Source organism: Ursus americanus, chromosome 34 (genome assembly GCF_024610735.1).
Source record: "Ursus americanus isolate L20-20 chromosome 34, mUrsAme1.1.p, whole genome shotgun sequence".
In the NCBI taxonomy this organism is placed as follows: Eukaryota; Metazoa; Chordata; class Mammalia; order Carnivora; family Ursidae; genus Ursus; species Ursus americanus.
In genome coordinates, this window is record NC_142160.1 from 8,820,625 (window position 1) to 8,838,166 (window position 17,542).

Sequence of the window (17,542 nt, forward strand, 5' to 3'; positions counted from 1 at the left end):
ACCCAATGAATAAAAATCCAAGGAACTATGGTTAGTCCTGTGTTTTTTCTTTTAAACAAGAGAAAATAATTCATAGGTGGCAAAACATTCTTTCAAAACTGCCCTAACCGACGTTTTAACCCTTGCTGCAAGGTAGCACCGTGGGGCCTTTAAAAATAATAACCTCTCTACCCGAGCTTCACCCTCAACCAAGTAAGCCATAATCCCTGGAGGCAGGGCCCAGGCACAAGCATTGTCTAAAAGTTCTCCAGGTGATAACACATTTTAAAAAATTTTTTAAATTTTAAGACGAATCCTCCATAACAGCCAACTGTAAAAGGGGAAGATCAGGCAGGTCAGTCCCTGTCCTCATGAAGGAGGTGAAGGTCACATACCTGTAAATGCCGTTTCATGGCACTCCGCTGCCAGGGCTCAGGCTGACTGCCCGGTCTCCACGGGGGCCGGCGGTAACGGAGGAACACTGCCTATAGGAGGTGACCACTGAGCTGAACTCTGAAAGAATAAAAAGAATACAGCATGAAACAGATGACAAGGCCGGACTTTGATGACCCCTGTTCGTGTGTCCCTCTGTGCTGCTACCTTTACTGCAGAAGAATCTGGTGAACCCAGTTGTAACAGTCAGGCCTCGTCAAGTTCAATGGTGTGCTAGGATCTCAGCACTTCTCCACTTCTCCTTCTCCGGGAGTGGGTGGGTTCTGCTAATACCAAATAATTGGAAGAAAAGGGTTTTCTTTTCCAAGGTTTTACATAATATGTTAGATAGGGTACAGCTTCAAGACTCAGGAATGGTTCTGTTTGGGCTTCCGCCATGATGTCACTTTGTCACAGCAAGACCATGACTTCCACTAGCACTGGATGTGAATAGCGGTGAATGATGCCTGTCCAGGCAAATGCTTGCAAATGGAAATTAGCTGCAGTGAGTGTGTGTTTAGTGTGAAGGGGTGTGTGTGTGTGCGCACGTGCACGTACGTGTGTGAAGGTGGGGAGGGGTGGATTGTAAAAAACAGCCCACCAGGGCAATGTTAATGGCCAAAGAAGTTGATGTAAACAAATCAAGAGAGTTATTGATGATTTAATAGAAACAACCAGTTGCCCTGTCATGGGGCTTCCCCACCATTTTCTTCAAGGCGAAATGTCCACAGTACGAGAGGTGGATTGCAAGAAAGAGTTTTAAAAATTATTTTAATTCAAGAAATTAGTACAGAGACTCTATTTGCCTTATAAAACAGTTGCCCTGTTCCTACAGCAGAACAAAGTATCTATCTTATCTACTGGTATGTACATGTATATCTATACATTTTTTCCGTAAAATGCTTCATCATGAGATTAAATGAACCACTGATATAATATCAGAAACAGGATGGGATGTTTATCAGATATGACTATTCTTTGTCCTTAACACCCAACCCTCAGGAAACAGAGTCCCGGGATGCAAAGACCTGAGGAGCAGCGGGCTCGGTGTGACCGAGGGCGGCAGGGAGGCGCGGGGGCTGGAGCACTCAGCCACAGAGGGTGGCGGGAGAAGGGCCAGGCCTCATGGCCACAGTAAGGACTGAGGTTTTTTTTTCACTGTGGTAAGAAGTCACCATGTTAAGAAGTCACTCAGGGATTCTGTGCAAGGGAATGCTATGGTCTGAATTCTATTTTGAAGGGATTTCTCTGGCTGCCCTGAGGAGACTGCAGAGGGTCCGGAGTAGAAGTGAAGAGTTAGGATGTTGTTGCAGGAAATCACAGACATAAGGGCGCCAGCTATGCAGGTGGTGAGAAATGATGGGACAGGTTTTGAAGACTGAGCAGATTCAGGACTTGCTGAAGGATGCAGTGATGGAGAAAAGTCAAGAGTATGGGTTTGGGATGGATGGCATGTCACTCTTGAGATGTCTAGCTGTACACATTCAAGTGGAAAAACTTTATAGGCTGCCAAATAGGTAAGTCTGGGGTTCAGAGGCCATGTCAAGGCCAGCAATAGACGTTTTTGAGTCATCAGCATGGAGATGGTATTTAAAGTCAAGCAACTGGATAAGGCACCCAGGGAGTGAGCAGGAAAAAAAAGAGGGCCAACCGTGGGGCAATCTGACCTTTAGAAATCTGGATTACGGGAGGTGTCCAGCAAAGAGAACTGAAACTGTGTAGCCATTATACTACAAAAGAAAGGGCGAGAATCAGGAGTGTGGTAGAGCAGCTTTCAAACTTTCCTTTCCGAGCAGCACGGCTCTTTCAAAAACTGTTGCTAAATCTGGGCACCTGGGTGGCGCAGTCAGTTAAGTGTCCAACTCTTGGTTTCGGTTCAGGCCCTCATCTGAGGGTCATGAGATTGAGCCATGTGTTGGGCTCTGTGCTCAGCAGTGGAGTCTGCTTAAGACTCTCTCTGCTCCTTCCCCCTGCACACACTCTCTCTCTCAAATAAGTAAATCTTAAAACACACACACACACACACACACACACACACACACACACACACACACACAAACTATTGCTAAATCTAATCTTACAAGAAGCCAACAACAACAAAACATTTTAAACCCTGCAGTTTAAGAAAGGAGTGTTGGGGATGCTGGATGTGTACCAGTCAGTAAGGAACGCTTCCCTAACCCTGGGCTTTCTGAAGGTCAACCATCCCATCACTGGGATAATTCAAGGTTCCTAACAAAGCTTCATGTTCGTCCACATCTTACACTCCAGGACCCACCTGAGAGCAAGGGATTGAGGAATTACACTTTGGTAAACTCATTTGGGGTCAGAAGAGATAAGGTGTGACTAGCAGGTACTATGGACTGAACGTTTGTGTCGCCCCAAATTCATATGTTGAACCGCTAATTGCCAATGTGATGATATCTGGAGATGGGCCTTCGGAAGGTAATTAGATAATGAGGGTGAAGTCCTCGTGCTGAGATTAGTTTATGAGAAGAGATACGCTGCCATTCTCTCTCCATCCCATGAGGGCATAAGCAAGAGGAGTTCCTCATCAGCAACCAAATCAGCCACAACTCAATCCCCAGACTTCCGGGGCTGCAGAACTGAGAGAAATCAATTTATATTGTGTAAGCCTCCCAGTCTCTGGTATCATGTTATAATAGCCCAAACTGACTGAGACAGCAGAGGATGGAAGAAACACCCTTGGATGAGCTGGGGGCCTGTCCACAGCAGCGCACGTCCCAGGAGCGTGCAGTGTAAGAGGGGAGGGGAGCAAACCCGGGCCCGGCTCTTTGAGCTTTGCTTCCGAACAGGAAGGAGTTAGGCCAAAGTGGGAGTAAACCCATTTTGTCCATGAGCTGGGGATTTTATCTTTATGTGTTGTAATTTTTGTAATGTTTTATGCTTTGTAATTCTTCTTGACCTTGGATCTTCATCTCAGGAGACCACAGGGCCTTATTTGCCCTGATAATCCTTTGATTTCACTCTCAGACAGAGTCTGCATCTCAGTCAGGAACCTGTAGTTAATTACTTTTCAGACTCACTTCTACATATGTTCAGAAGAACTGGGAAATTGACTTTGGTTCCCACCAAGCAAAATGTTTTCCTTCTTTTAAAACTATTAGTTCTCAGTGAAATTGCAATTTAAACAGCTGCATTGTTAAGGTCCTAAGCTATAGCTCTTCCTTTTGTTCTTTTCCTCCTTATTTTAATGGGGATCTTCTTAGCGACATTCATGCTTTAAAAAAAAAAAAAAACTCATTTGGGGCGCCTGGGTGGCACAGCGGTTAAGCGTCTGCCTTCGGCTCAGGGCGTGATCCCGGCTTTATGGGATCGAGCCCCACATCAGGCTCCTCTGGTATGAGCCTGCTTCTTCCTCTCCCACTCCCCCTGCTTGTGTTCCCTCTCTCGCTGGCTGTCTCTATCTCTGTCGAATGAATAAATAAAATCTTTTTTTTTAAAAAAAAAAAAGAAGTTTAAAAAAAAAACCTCATTCATTTAGCATTTATTTACTGAGCACCTACTAGGAATCAGGTACTGAGCCAGGCACTAGGGCACAGTAGGAGACAAGACAGACAAACATCTCTGCACTTGTGAAATCTGCATTCTGCAGAAGCAGATGTGTAAGGGGGAAAGGGCAAGTCAAGTTAGAGAAAGATTTTATGATTAGCATAAAGGAGGTAATAAAGGTAATGTGAAGAGAGTACCTCAACAGCCCATTTTCCACAGAATGATCTGGGACACACTCTGAAATGATGACATTTGAACTGATGGGCATGTCTGAGGCAGCTATACAAGTGACGTGCAGAAGGGCCCAAGGCAGAAGAAACAAGTAGAATGTCTTGGAAAGGTAAGTGGCCTGACCTATCGAAGGAACAGCAGGGAAGCCATTGCTGAAGCTTATAGAAGGAGTGGTAGAGAGGGAGATGGTTAGAAAGGCTGATAGGGAATAGATCTTACAAAACCATAAAAACCTAGAAAGAAGGCCTGTTTTTATTCTATAGGGAATGGAAGTCAAATGCTTTTAAGGAGGATGAAGATCTAGTATATATTTTTTAATTAAACTTTTATATTTTGAGATAATTATAGATTCCCAGGCAGTTGTAAAAAATAAAATAGATCCCTTGTACCCTTTTCCCAGTTTCCCCCAATGTTAATATCTTGCAAAACTACAGTACAGTATAACCACCAAGATACTGACAGTGATACAATCCACCAATCTTATTCAGATTTCTCACGTTGTATATGTACTTGTGCATTTAGTTAAATGACATTTTTAACAGACTCTATTTTACAGACCAGTTTCAGGTAAACAAAAAAAAAAAAAAAAAAACAGAGCAGAAAGTCCAGAATGTTCCCATGTGTCCCGTGAACCCACACACTCACATCTCTTCCACCATGAACCTCATGCACAATACTGCTGTATTTGTTATCACCCATGAAACTATACTGACACATAAGAAAGTCCATGGTCCACATTAGGGTTCATTCTTGGTGTTTCCTATTCTATGGGTCTTGACAAATGTGTAATGACACATCTCCATTATTATAGTATCATACAGAGTAGTTTCACTGCCCTAAACCCTTCTCTGCTCCCCGCCCATCATCCCTCTTCCTTTCCAACCCCTGGCAACCTCTGATCCTTTTACTGACTCCTTTTTGCCTTTTTCAGAATCATACATTAAGTATCTTTTTTCCAATTGGCTTCTTTCACCAGTAATATGCTTTAAATTTCATCCATGTCTTTCCATGGCTTGACAACGCTAAGTCATGTTCCATTGACTCTATAGACCACAGTTTATTTATCCATCACCTACTGAAGAACATCTTGGTTGTTTCCAAGTTTTGACAGTTGAATAAAGTGAATAATGCTGCCATAAAACTCTGAGTGCAGGGATCTGTGTGGACACAGTTTTCAAGTCCTTCAGGGAAATGCAAAGGAATGTAATTCCTGCATCATAAAACTAAATTTAGTTTTGTAAAAAACTGCCAAACTGTCTTCCAGCATGGCTCTATTCCACCACCAGGATGAGTTAAGAGTTCCTGTTGCTCCGGACCCTTGCAAGTATTTGGTGGTGTCAGTTTTCTGGATTTCAACCATTTTAAGAGATGTGTAGTGGTATCTCATTGTTACTTTTAATTTGCATTTCCCTGATGAAGTATAATGTGAAGCACCCTTTCCATATGCTTATTTGCCATCTGTGTATCTTCTTAGGTGAGGTGCCTGTTAAGGTGTTTAGACCATTTTTTTTAAAATCAGGTTGTTTGTTTCTTATTGAGTTTTAAGAGTTCTTTGCATATTTTGGGCAATAGTCCTTTATCAGATATGTCTTTTGCAAACATTTTCTCCCAGTCTGTGGCTTGTGTTCTCAAAAAGCCATCACCATAGCAAAGGTCATTTAGGTTTTCTCCTATATTAATCTTCCAGGAGTTTTACAGTTTTGAATTTTCAGTTTAGGTCTGTGATCCATTTTGAGTTAAATTTTACGAAGCGTATAAGATCTGTAGCTAGAATCATTATTATTTTTTTACATGTGCATGCCCAGTTGTTTCAACACCATTTGTTGAAATAAATATCTTTACTGTATCGTCTTTGCTCCTTTGTGAAAGATTAGTTGACCATATTTATGTGGGCTCTATTCTATTCCACTAATCTTCTGTCTCTTCTTTCCCCAGTACCACACTTTCTTGATTACTTCAGCTTTGTAACAAGTCTTGAATTTGGGTAGTGTCAATCCTCCAAATTTGTTCTTCTTCCATACTGTGTTGGCTATTCTAGGTCTTTTGCCTTGCCATATAAACTTTAAAATCAGTTTGTTAATATCCACAAAATAACTCACTGGAATTTTGATGGAGACTGCGTTGAATCTATAGATCAAGTTGAAAATACTGATATCTTGATATATTTAGCCTTCCTATGCATGAATATGGACTATCTCTCCACTGATTTAGTTTGTCTTTGATTGCTTTCATCAGAGTTTTGTAGTTTTCCTCATTTAGATCTTGTACATATTTTGATAGACTTACTCCTAAGTATTTCGTTGTTTTTTGTTGTTGTTGTTGTTCGCTAACATAAATGGCACTGTGTTTTTAAATTCAAATGCAACTTACTCATTGCTGGTGTATAGGAAAGCAAGTGCCTTTCATATATTAATCTTGTACTCTACAGCCTTGCTATATCACTTATTATTTCCAGGTTTTTTCATCAGCTCTTTCAGATTTTCTACACAATTATGTCATCTGTTAACAAAGATTTTATCTCTCCATTCTCAATCTGTATGCCTTCCTTTTCCTTTTCTTGTCTAATTGTATTAGCAAGGATTTCCAGTATGATGTTGAAAAGGAGTGATGAGAAGGGACATCTTTGTCTTCCATCAGATTTTAGTGGGAACACTTCAAGTTTCTCACCATTAAATACAATGCTGGCTGTAAAGTTTTTGTAGATATTCTTTAGCAAGTTTAAGACATTTTCCTCTATTTCTAGTTTACTGAAAGTTTTTATCATGAATGGGTATTGGATTTGTCAAATGCTTTTTCTGCAAATACTGATAGGATCATGATTTTTCTTTTTTAGCCCGGTGATATGATAGGTCACGTGAACTGATTTTCAAATGTTGAATCAGCCTTGCATATCTGAAATAAATCCCATCAGCTTGTGGTGCATAATTCTTTTTATACATTGTTGGATTCAATTTGCAATTTGTATCTATGTTTACAAAAGATATTGGATGGAATTTTCCTATAATGTCTTTTTCTGGTTTTGATAAAAGAGTAATGCTGGCCTCATAGAAAGAGATAGGGATTATTTCTTCTGCTTCTATTTTTTGAAAGAGGTTGTAGAGAATTGGTATGATTTTGTCCTTAAGTGTATGAATTCACCAATGTAAAATTCACCTATGCACCTATCTGGGACTGGAGCTTTCTGTTTTGGAAGATTAATCTATGAAAATATTTTCTCTGAGCTGTGGTATGAGTTCTGTGGAATTTCACTGCTTATGTAGGCTCATGTACAGGACAGTTCCATTACCACATGATCCTTTATAGTTGCCCTTTACAACCACACCCACCTCCCTCTTGTTCTCCTCCCCAGTCTCCTCCCTTGGCAATCACTAATCTGTTCTCTATTTCTATAATTTTGCTATTTAAATAATGCTTTATAAATGAAATCATAAAGCATATAATCTTTCAGGATTGGCTTGTTTCACTCAGTATAATTCTCTGGAGATTTATTCAGGTGTTCTATGCAGCAATAGTTTATTCCTTATTATTGCTGAGTAGTATTACACAGTATGGATGTATCACAGTTTGTTGAAACATCTACTCATTGAAGGACCTCTGAGTTGCTTCTAGTCTTTGGCTATTGCAAATAATGCTGCTGTGAATATTCGCATCCAAGTGTTTGTGGGAGTCTAAGCGTACATTTTTCTGGGATAAATGCAATTGCTGAGACACACAGTAATACATTTTTAGACTTAAAAGAAACTGACAAACTCTTTGGTAAAATGGCTATACCATTTTACATTCATACCAGAAATGTATGAGTAATCCAGTTTCTCTAAATCCTTGCAGGAACCTGGTGTTGTCACTACTTTTTAATTTATTTTTATAGTTTGCAGTGATTACTCATTGTGGTTTTATTTTGCACTCTCCTAACAGCTAGTGATTTTGAACATGTTCTCACATTCTTATCAGCCATCCATATATCCTCTTCAATGAAATGTCTATTCATATATGTGCTCATTTTCTAACTGCATTGTCTGGGGACTGTTTTAACTACTGAGTTTTGAAGGGTTCTTTATATATCCTAGATGCAGACCCTCTGTCAGATATGCAATTTGTAAGTATTTTCTTCTTCTTTATACCTTGTCTTTTAACCCCCTTAACTAAGTTGTTGATAGAATAAAAGGTTTTAATTTTGCTAAGTTCAAACTTATCAATTTTTTTCATATTCATGTCCTATTCATTCATTTCATTTCATGCTGTATTTCTGGTGTTAAATATGAATAGTTCATCTGCTTTGCCAATCTTTGTCTTTTAATTAGTGTTTTTTGACCATTTACATTTAAGGCAGCTATTCATATGTGAGAGATTAAGTCCACCAGTTTATAAGTTTTGTTTGTTTCTTTACTCTGTTTCTTATTCCTGGGTTTCTTTTTTTTTTTTTTTTTTTTTTGTCTACTTGTGGAATAACTTTAGCAATTTTTAGAATTTTAGCAATATTTTTAAAGATTTTATTTATTTATCAGAGAGAGAGAGCACAAGCAGGGGGAGCAGCAGGTAGAGGGAGAAGCAGGCTCCCGCTAAACAGGGAGCCCAATGCGGGACTTGATCCCAGGACCCTGGGATCATGACCTGAGCCGAAGGCAGATGCTTAACAGACTGAGCCACCCATGTGTCCCTTAACTTAATTTTTGATAGTGTTTTTGAGTGTATCCCTCTGTATAGTTTTCTGAATTATTGTGATATAAGTTAAAATTTTTTAAAGGGTCACAGGCCGCTGTGTCTAGAATGGGTTTGAAAGTAAAAAAATAATGAAGAGAAACCAGTGGAAATGGTATTGAGGTTATTACACTAGTTTATAATGGTTACTTTAAGTGTTGCCCTAACTGGCGTGGTCTCCAGAAAAGCACACGTTTTTCTATCGGGGTGAAATACTATTTCTCACCTCTTTCACCTACACTTTTTCTCATCTTTTATTTTGTCACTTTCATCTAGAAGCCTATTTATTCTTAAGATTGGATTTCTGTGTTGCCCCAGTGTTTGCCCATATAACCCCTAACCCCTCCAATTATACAACTAACTACATGCATTTTTAATTGCTTATTTACTTGTCTGTTATTATTATTATAATACTATAAACTCCTTGAGAGCAGAAAAATATCTTTTCCTTGCTGGGAATTAATCCCTCACAGAGTGTCTGGGACATATGAAGCTGTCAAAGCATATATATTGACTGAATACATTTTATGAGATATATTTGAGGTCATAACAGGGCAAACTGTCTTCCAAAACATGGTCAGTTTATTCCCATAGATGTTATCGAAGTGTTTAATGTAGTATATGACCAATTTTAAAGATTACTAACTCAAAACCACACAGTTTAAGTTTCCTTTGAGTATACTCCTTTAGAATTGGGTTATAAACAATAAAAGAAATATTAATTAGTATGTTTATTATACATGAAAGTACTCACTGTGCTAATGCAAGATTTTTTTTAAAATGCTGTTTCTGTTCACTTCCAACCAGAAGAGAAACAGAATATTGTTGCAGAACTATTACAGTGCATCAAGTCATTATTTCAACTCATAGGGCACTATGGATTAATCACTTCAGCATCCAAAATGAGTTCTGGTTTTGATTTCCCTGAGGTTTCAAAGGTAACAAACCAAAACTTCCCATTTTTATGTTCTAAGGAAATATAGCTGAGCCCACAACACTCATGTAACACCAAAAAGTGGCCCAAAAAGCTTCTGCTGCTGAAACCTTTATGTGCAGATCATAACCCAGAGGAAACATTTTCAGACAAGTGTGGATGAGGCCTTTCTGCACTGGATTCACTATTCAAAGTGTTGACACACAGGACGACGGTGTGGCATGGGAATCAGTATTCCAGACTATGTTATTCTAAAAAGTAATGCATGACCGCTCCCCAAGGAAAACAAACCACGGAGCCAGCCTGCCTTTATCTTTCCATCAAATGCATAATTATATTAAAATTCTTTACAGATAGGGCAGTGGGATTTTCCCGCAGTAGAGTGACCTGCTGCTTTATCAGTAACCTGGCTTCAGTTTTTGTTAGGTCAAATCTTAGGGGATGTGGACTTCATCTGTAAAAATATGACAGGAAGGAACACTAGTGAAATATAAACAATGACCTTCTTGGATTTTCCAAGGAATGATTTTCACAAGAACCACAAGATGGCATTGTCTGCTATGGGACCGTGTTCTGACGCTCAGCAAGAATTGACAGCAGAAAATGGAGAGACTGGTTTCACATTTCTCATTTTATTTGGAAGATTTTGTACTTCCCCTCCACATCAGCTTTGTTCATTGTGTGTTTTGTGGTTTCAGTGAGTGCTAGGTTGTAAAGGAGGAGAAGGAGTAGGAAATGAATCTTGGACAGCCTCAAGAAGGGCACTGAAAGGCTAAAATGAATTAAAGAGCAAAGGAAGTTGGGGTAAGACCACAGGAGCTCCTCCTGCCACAGTGCCAAATTGAAAGACTCAGCTTGTGTTTACAGATGAACACGGGATATTTAGACTTGATCCAGTTATTTTAGTTCAAGAGCTTCAGATATCTGTTTGCATTAATCATATCTAAAAGACTGTCTTTCCCTTTGGCATCCCTCCATATCTACCTACACTGGCAACTCCACAGGTAAACTTGTACAGAGTGTGTAGGATGGAATACAATCCTTCATCACATTATCTCCAGTCCCTGAGCATGATGCCCTTAACGTAAAGCAAAAGGAACAAATTCATGACAAGTGCTTATACTGAACCTTGAACTTTACAGAAGTTTCTCATTTTAAGCCCCATATAACCCTTTTCGTAGGTATTACAGATGAGGATATTGAGGCTCAGAACAATTAAGAAACTAATCCAAACTCATAAAATGGTGTCCTAGAATTTAGTTTCAAATTAATCCAAATCTAATGCCCGTGGGCTTTCCATTATACCACACTGTTTCCAAACAGAAAGACACTATGCAACTAAGCAAACCTGAAACAAGTGTCACAGCTCTGTCTTTAGCCGTAGTGTACCTACCCGTCTCCGGAAGGTTGGTCATGGGCCATAAGCACCCATAAGGCAGACACTATGCCTGTCCCACACTGCTGTTCTTCAATGTTCTGGTTGAGATGGCTTGTTACTATAACACATAAAGGGATGGGACAGTTGTACTCATTTCCTCAATGGACCAGAAATTTGACTGCATCTACCATGTCAATTTTATATCATGCTTTATGAACCACTGTTTGTTACTTTTCCATGCATTATGTGCACTTTCGGTGTCATACAAGAGAAGGTTTGCAATTTGAGGATTTAGAACTTGGTGTAAAATGTATGTTTTTGTGCAAAAATCTATCAGCCAAAGTGAGCAATCTTAGATGCCAGACACATGCCAGGACCTAACGGTTCAAAGATGCATAAGATGCAGTTTCTACAGAGCATAGAGTCTAGTGAGGGAGACAGACATGTAAAGAGATATAATTTCATCATAATTTGGTGTTATAAAAAAGATAGGAACTGGAAGCCAAATGAACATGAAGAAGGGCATTTACTCTATCTTGAGGGTTCAGGGAAGGTTTCTTGAAGGACGTGATGTATTAGCTAGGCTGGAAGGATGATGTAGAAGCTACTGTTAAAATAATCTTTCCTCCCACTCTTCATTAGAAACCCACTTGGTAGGGAAACTTTCACCAAGTCTCGGTTGAGTATCAAATGCTGATTTTGGAGTACATGCTAGTTATCTTTCATTCTATCCCCCAAATGATTTGTACTATCTTCACTGATAGGCTAACCTCTAGAGGCTACATCATTTGAGCTCCATTATCCTTCGGCTTCAATTGGATGTGGCCAATGTGGAAGTACCAGCTGAAGATCCCATGGAAGAAGAAGAGGGACTAGAGTATTCATAACTCACACTGCTTTCAGATTTGTTGCAATTATGCTAGTCACCACACCATCCTAGGACTAGAGCTTCTTTCAGGGACCCTCTTCCTTAGCTGCAGTTCTCAACTTGGCTCTAGGCATACCATTTCCACCTTTGCCCTGTTGCTAGTGCCCAGGTGCTTCAACAGCCCTTGCTGGTTCCCTTAACCCTTCCCACCCTTCTCTAAATTATTCTCTTATTAAAACAATCATTTACAGATTCCCTTACAAAGGTACCACCTGTTTTCTGTGGGAGGGACCTTGACTGATAAAGTAAGAGAGAAAGAAGAGCTTTCTTGCAACTATACTGTCTGTACCATGTGGCCTCGAAGGTTTTGTGGGAGAGAAGAGAGAAATGGAAACAGCACACTGCTTTTAACAATCTGGGCCTACAAGTCACAAAGTCACTTCTCTTTACTGTCCATTACTCAGAACTAACTTCTGCCTAATGAACACAGGGGCTCCTGGCAAGACTTGTGGAAGAGGGGATAGCTGAGCTTGGTCTCAAAGAATAAGAGGAAATTATGGATGATCAAGGAAGGGGAGGGTGTTCCAGAGAAAGAGAAGGACATGTTTAAGGGGAAGGCACCAAGGACAAGTATGGAATCTTCAGAGCAGTGTACATATTTTGGTACGATTTGAACTCTAGGAGGTCATGAGAAAGTGGTGAGAAGTGTGACAGGAAGGCAGTGGCCACACGATGAAGGGCTCTGTTTGCCACGGTTAGGATTTGGGAGGTTACCCTAAAGTTTATTAGAAGACATTACGGGTTTCAAAGATGGGGGAAATAACATGAGAAACATTAACTTTTAAAACAATTATTCTCCTAGCATAAGGAGAACACATATCAGAAGGAAGTGAACCAGAAAGCAAAAGGGCTCTGGCTTCAATCTGGACACAGATGGGAAAGGCCAGAAGCAAGTCAGCAGCAGTGGGGGCAAAGAGCATGATGGACTTGGCGAGACTTCCAGCCAAGACTTCAATAGTTCTACAACCTAGAGAGGAGGCGGGACAAGTGAACTTTGACCCGTAGGACTTCTAAAAAGTGTCCCTCGATAAAGCACGGCACATTCCCTGAGACAGCACAGAAGAATAAGAGGCAGAAGCTAAAGGGGACAGACAGCTCTTCACTTTGAGACATGCTGAGTTTGAGGCTTCTGCAGGATCTGTGGGAGGAGATGTTCAGTAAATAACTGGAATGTGATCAAGACCTTGGCTGGAGATACAGAACTGGGAGTCAACAGAGATGGTCACCAGCCCTGGGAATAGGCACAAGTATGCAGGAAGAATGGATAACAAAGCTCAGGTTGCACCTCGATGAGACCTAGCAGAGGGGACACTGCTAAATAATGAGCTTCAGAGGAGATGTGGATAAACGGTGAGTGATCCAGGGGTGCAAAGGCAATGCTCAGAAGTTAAACATGGGTCGGAATGAGGGGAGCGTGAGGGTGAAGGAAAAGGAAACCCCATCAAACAATGAGCCTGTGAGTGGAAGAGAGGGATAAACAATGAACTACACATTGCAGAGAGGTCATCAAAAGTCAGAGAGATGGGGTAACTAAGGCAGCAGATCTGAGAATTTCTGAATTATCAAATTAGAGAACGCTGAGTGTACAGCTTGAAAACGCGCTGCTTAATATACCCAAATACAAGTCAGTGGGTCAGAGTCCTTCCTTCCCGACGATTACCACAGAGACTGCCGTCCATACATTTTTCTATGGACCGACGGTGAACTGTATAAAGCAAATTTGGAAACTGTTAATTTGATCAATTTGGGAATTGCTTAGGCAGCAAATCTAAAAATATCTAATATTTTTTAATTGAGGACTTAAGATCTAGGCAAGCCGTAGTGCTTTATGTTTGATACCTCGTTTAATTCTGTGAAGAGAGTATTATTATTCCCATTAACAGACACAGAGGAATCGAGGACTCAGACAGATAGTATGGCACATCTAAAATCAAAGAGCTGGCAAAGGACAAAGTCAAAGGCAACAGCCAGGTCTTCAAATTACCAAAGCTTCGGCCACCAGCCATCCTGTCTCACGTAAGTGCTCAAACAGGAGATGCCCCTAGGTAATCAGCACTCTTAAAACTGACAGTTGAGCAAATCTGTAAATCACAGAATCTTAAAACCTTAAAACTATTACCTAGAATTGTCTCACACCATCTTCATTGGGCATTAATGCTTTGTGGTTCCTCCTTCCATTTTTCACTTTTAAGTAACATGAATATTAGTTATTAAGCAGCATCTCACTCCAACCCTGGGTCCCTACTGGACTTATGCTGGGTCACAAGGGGTAGAGAGACCAGAAAACTCGGTACCTGCATCAGTACCACTTAGAAATAGCCTTCTCTGCCATGCAAGCTTCCCCTCCTTCTGGCTCTCCTGCTCACACATCCGTGGTGACTAGAGGAACAGGGAAATTGTAGTGAAAGGATTTAGAGTGTTAAGGAAAATCAATCAAACACAGTGACAGCAAACCTCCTTTGGAAGGAAAACTAGTAATAAGTGAAGTAAATAAATAAATAAAAACAAGTAGTGTTTTAGCATACATAACACACTACTATATAATTAATTATGTAATTAATATATGTAATGATATAATAATATTATATCATGTAATGATATAATAATTAAAAAGTATCTGTGACCGCTGATGAAAGTGACAGTTGAGGGACAGGAAGGGCAGGGCCATGACGGCATGTTAATTTGCTCCTTGGGCAGGGACAGACCAAATGTTACCTTGTCTTGTCTTTGATAAAGAAATGCACAATTATATGCTTTCTAAATATGAAATCAATCTCTAAGACACTGAGAATCAAAATATTTTGTATCTTGATCATCACTGTAAAATATTAAAACACATGATAGAACATAATCATACAGTGGGACAAAACAAACCGCCAAAAACATACTCAAAAAATGAGAGTACCAAAATCAGAAGATGTAAAAAAAAGGCATAAAATATAAACTAAACATTATTTGCTTAAATTTCCTAACTAAAACAGTAAAGTAGTAAATATAAAATGGTATTTCTCTATCAAAAGGTAAACAGTCCCAAACTAAAATGTATCATATATGGAAAACATACACAACAAAATGATGCTAAAAATTTATGAATAAAAGGAGGAAGAGCGAAGATCCATCAGGAAAATGAAAAGTAAAAAAACAAAAGGGAAAATGGATATTATTAGTACTGTGGAAGGTAGAATTTGAGAAAATATTATATGGCATAAACGAGGCCATTTTTCATTGTCAATATGTATAATGAAATTATGGTAGACATCAATTTCCATAATGGATCAAATCCTTTATAAAAAAGCAAAAATGGAGTGAAACACAGGGAGAAACTGACAGGAACGCAGCTGCATGGGAGATTAAACAAAGCACCGTTTGTCTGGGTGGTAAGTGAAGATCATCCGTACTCCCGAACGCTATCCCTACTGCTTAGACGCTTCTACTGTCACCTTCTGCTCCATAGACACATCAGCCCTGGCTCCTCCACATTCCTCTGCGTGCAGTACGACAAAACCTGAAGATTTACGAGGCCCAAACAGATACTATCAATGAGAGAAGCTGCCAAGGACAGAAAGGCCCATGCAAAGGGCACAGGCAGTACCTGGGCCCAGAGAGTTTCCACCAAGGAAGGAGAACAGGGCTGTGTTGCCGGGAAGCCAGAGCCTCTCAATTTTTCAATGTTAGTTTGCTTCATTACAAACAAAACAAAGTAAGACTCCGCTTTGTGATAAATCTAGCCTGTAAAACTCCAGTCCAGTTCACGACATCCATTCTAGGCTGTATCTCTAATTATGGAAATTTTCAGTCTTTGGCTTTCAATTTATATACAGCAAACTCCCTGGAATATAATTGGTAATTGAAATACTTGCTGAATGAATGACTGCATGAATGAATTGAATCATATCTGCTTCTGAGTATTTTTGGTCTAGTTAGGAAGAAAGATAATCAGTGATGAAAAGACAGTATGATAATGCTATAGAAAGGCCATACCAAGGATACAGTGGAACCCAGAGGAAGGGTCCTTAAAGTCAACTCTAGATTCTCCCTCCCAGAGAATTTTTATAAAAATCTCTCTCAAGAGAGGAGTGAATACATAAAAGAGAAGGTTTATTCATTACAGTTTCCTATAACAAAGTGAGGTTGAGTGAATTTGATTTACAAGTAGCAACATGAACAAATATCAAAAAATAGCATCAGGTGAAAAGAACAAGGTCACAAACAGATTCCTAGAGAAAAATACTAGTTACATAAAATTTTAAGGTACACAATCATCACTACATATGTATTTTTTTCCTTTTTTTAAAGAATATATACATGTGTTGCTGAAGTAAAAAAAAAAAAGTACTGAAATGATATACGCTAACCTCAGGGCAACGTTTACTCCTGGTAAGGAAGGGAATGGGGGAGTGGCGAGAGGGCTGGGATTTAATTATATCTGCAATATTCTATTTCTTAAGAAATAAGATATGAAAGAAATATATGGATATATGCTGATACTCATTAAATTTGTGGGGTAGGTTCACTGGTGTCTGCATATCGAATATTGTTCTCTATAGAGTGTGTTTAAAACATTTCATAATTAAGAATAATAATTACGATGCCCATATTGGAAGAAGGGAGTTAGGAGTTAATTCTGAGAACCTGGCAATTATGTTATCAGGGTTACGATGTGAAACATGAAATGAAATGTTAAGCTTCACTGTGTAGCTCTGACATACTTGATGTTTCCTACGCAAACTGTTACACAGACATAGTGATTGGTCTCGACCTTCCCCAAGCCCAGTTTCTATCCCAAGCTCCCTTAGCCCATGGATTTGGCCACTAGTCACACACAACCTCAGTGAGCCAACTCCCAAGTCTAGACATGGCCACTGGACAACACACAAGAAAGGCAACGGGTGTAGCACTCAGAAGATTCCCGGAGTAGGACCCTAGGTCCTCACCTGTGTCCAGGCCATACCACTTTTTTAAAAAATATTTTATTTATTTATTTAAGAGAGAGAGAGCGAGCACAAGCAGGGGGAGGGGAGGAGGGAGAGGGAGAAGCAGACTCCCCGCTGAGCAGGGAGCCAAACTCAGGGCTTGATCCCAAGACCATGAGATCATGGCCAGAACCGAAGGCAGATGCTTAACTGACTGAGCCACCCAGGCACCCCTGATTCTAAAATTCTTAGAATTAATTTTGGCCTATGATAAAACTCTTCAAAGAGTCAAACTCTTCAGAGTGTACAGATAGAGGGAACAGTCCTCAAATTCATAAAAACCATTTATGAAAAGCCTGCAGCGAATATCATTTTCAATGGGGGAAAGCTGAGAGTTTTTCCCTTAAGATCAGGAATACAAAAAGGATGCCCAGTCTCGTCACTACTGTTCAACATAGTACTAGAAGTCCTAGCATCAGCAATCAGACAACAAAAAGAAATAAAAGGTATTCAAATTGGCAAAGAAGAAGTCAAAC

At 39.8% G+C, this 17,542-nt stretch overlaps 1 long non-coding RNA gene across 1 annotated transcript in view; it reads right to left on the reverse strand.

The window, feature by feature from the left end:
- The window catches only part of LOC148107169 (uncharacterized), a 362,214-nt gene that overhangs the window by 144,519 nt on the left and 200,153 nt on the right, over positions 1–17,542 (reverse strand). Inside the window, exon 3 of the long non-coding RNA XR_015722973.1 lies at positions 375–492. This is a non-coding gene — a long non-coding RNA (uncharacterized LOC148107169). The remainder of the gene's footprint in view (positions 1–374; positions 493–17,542) is intronic.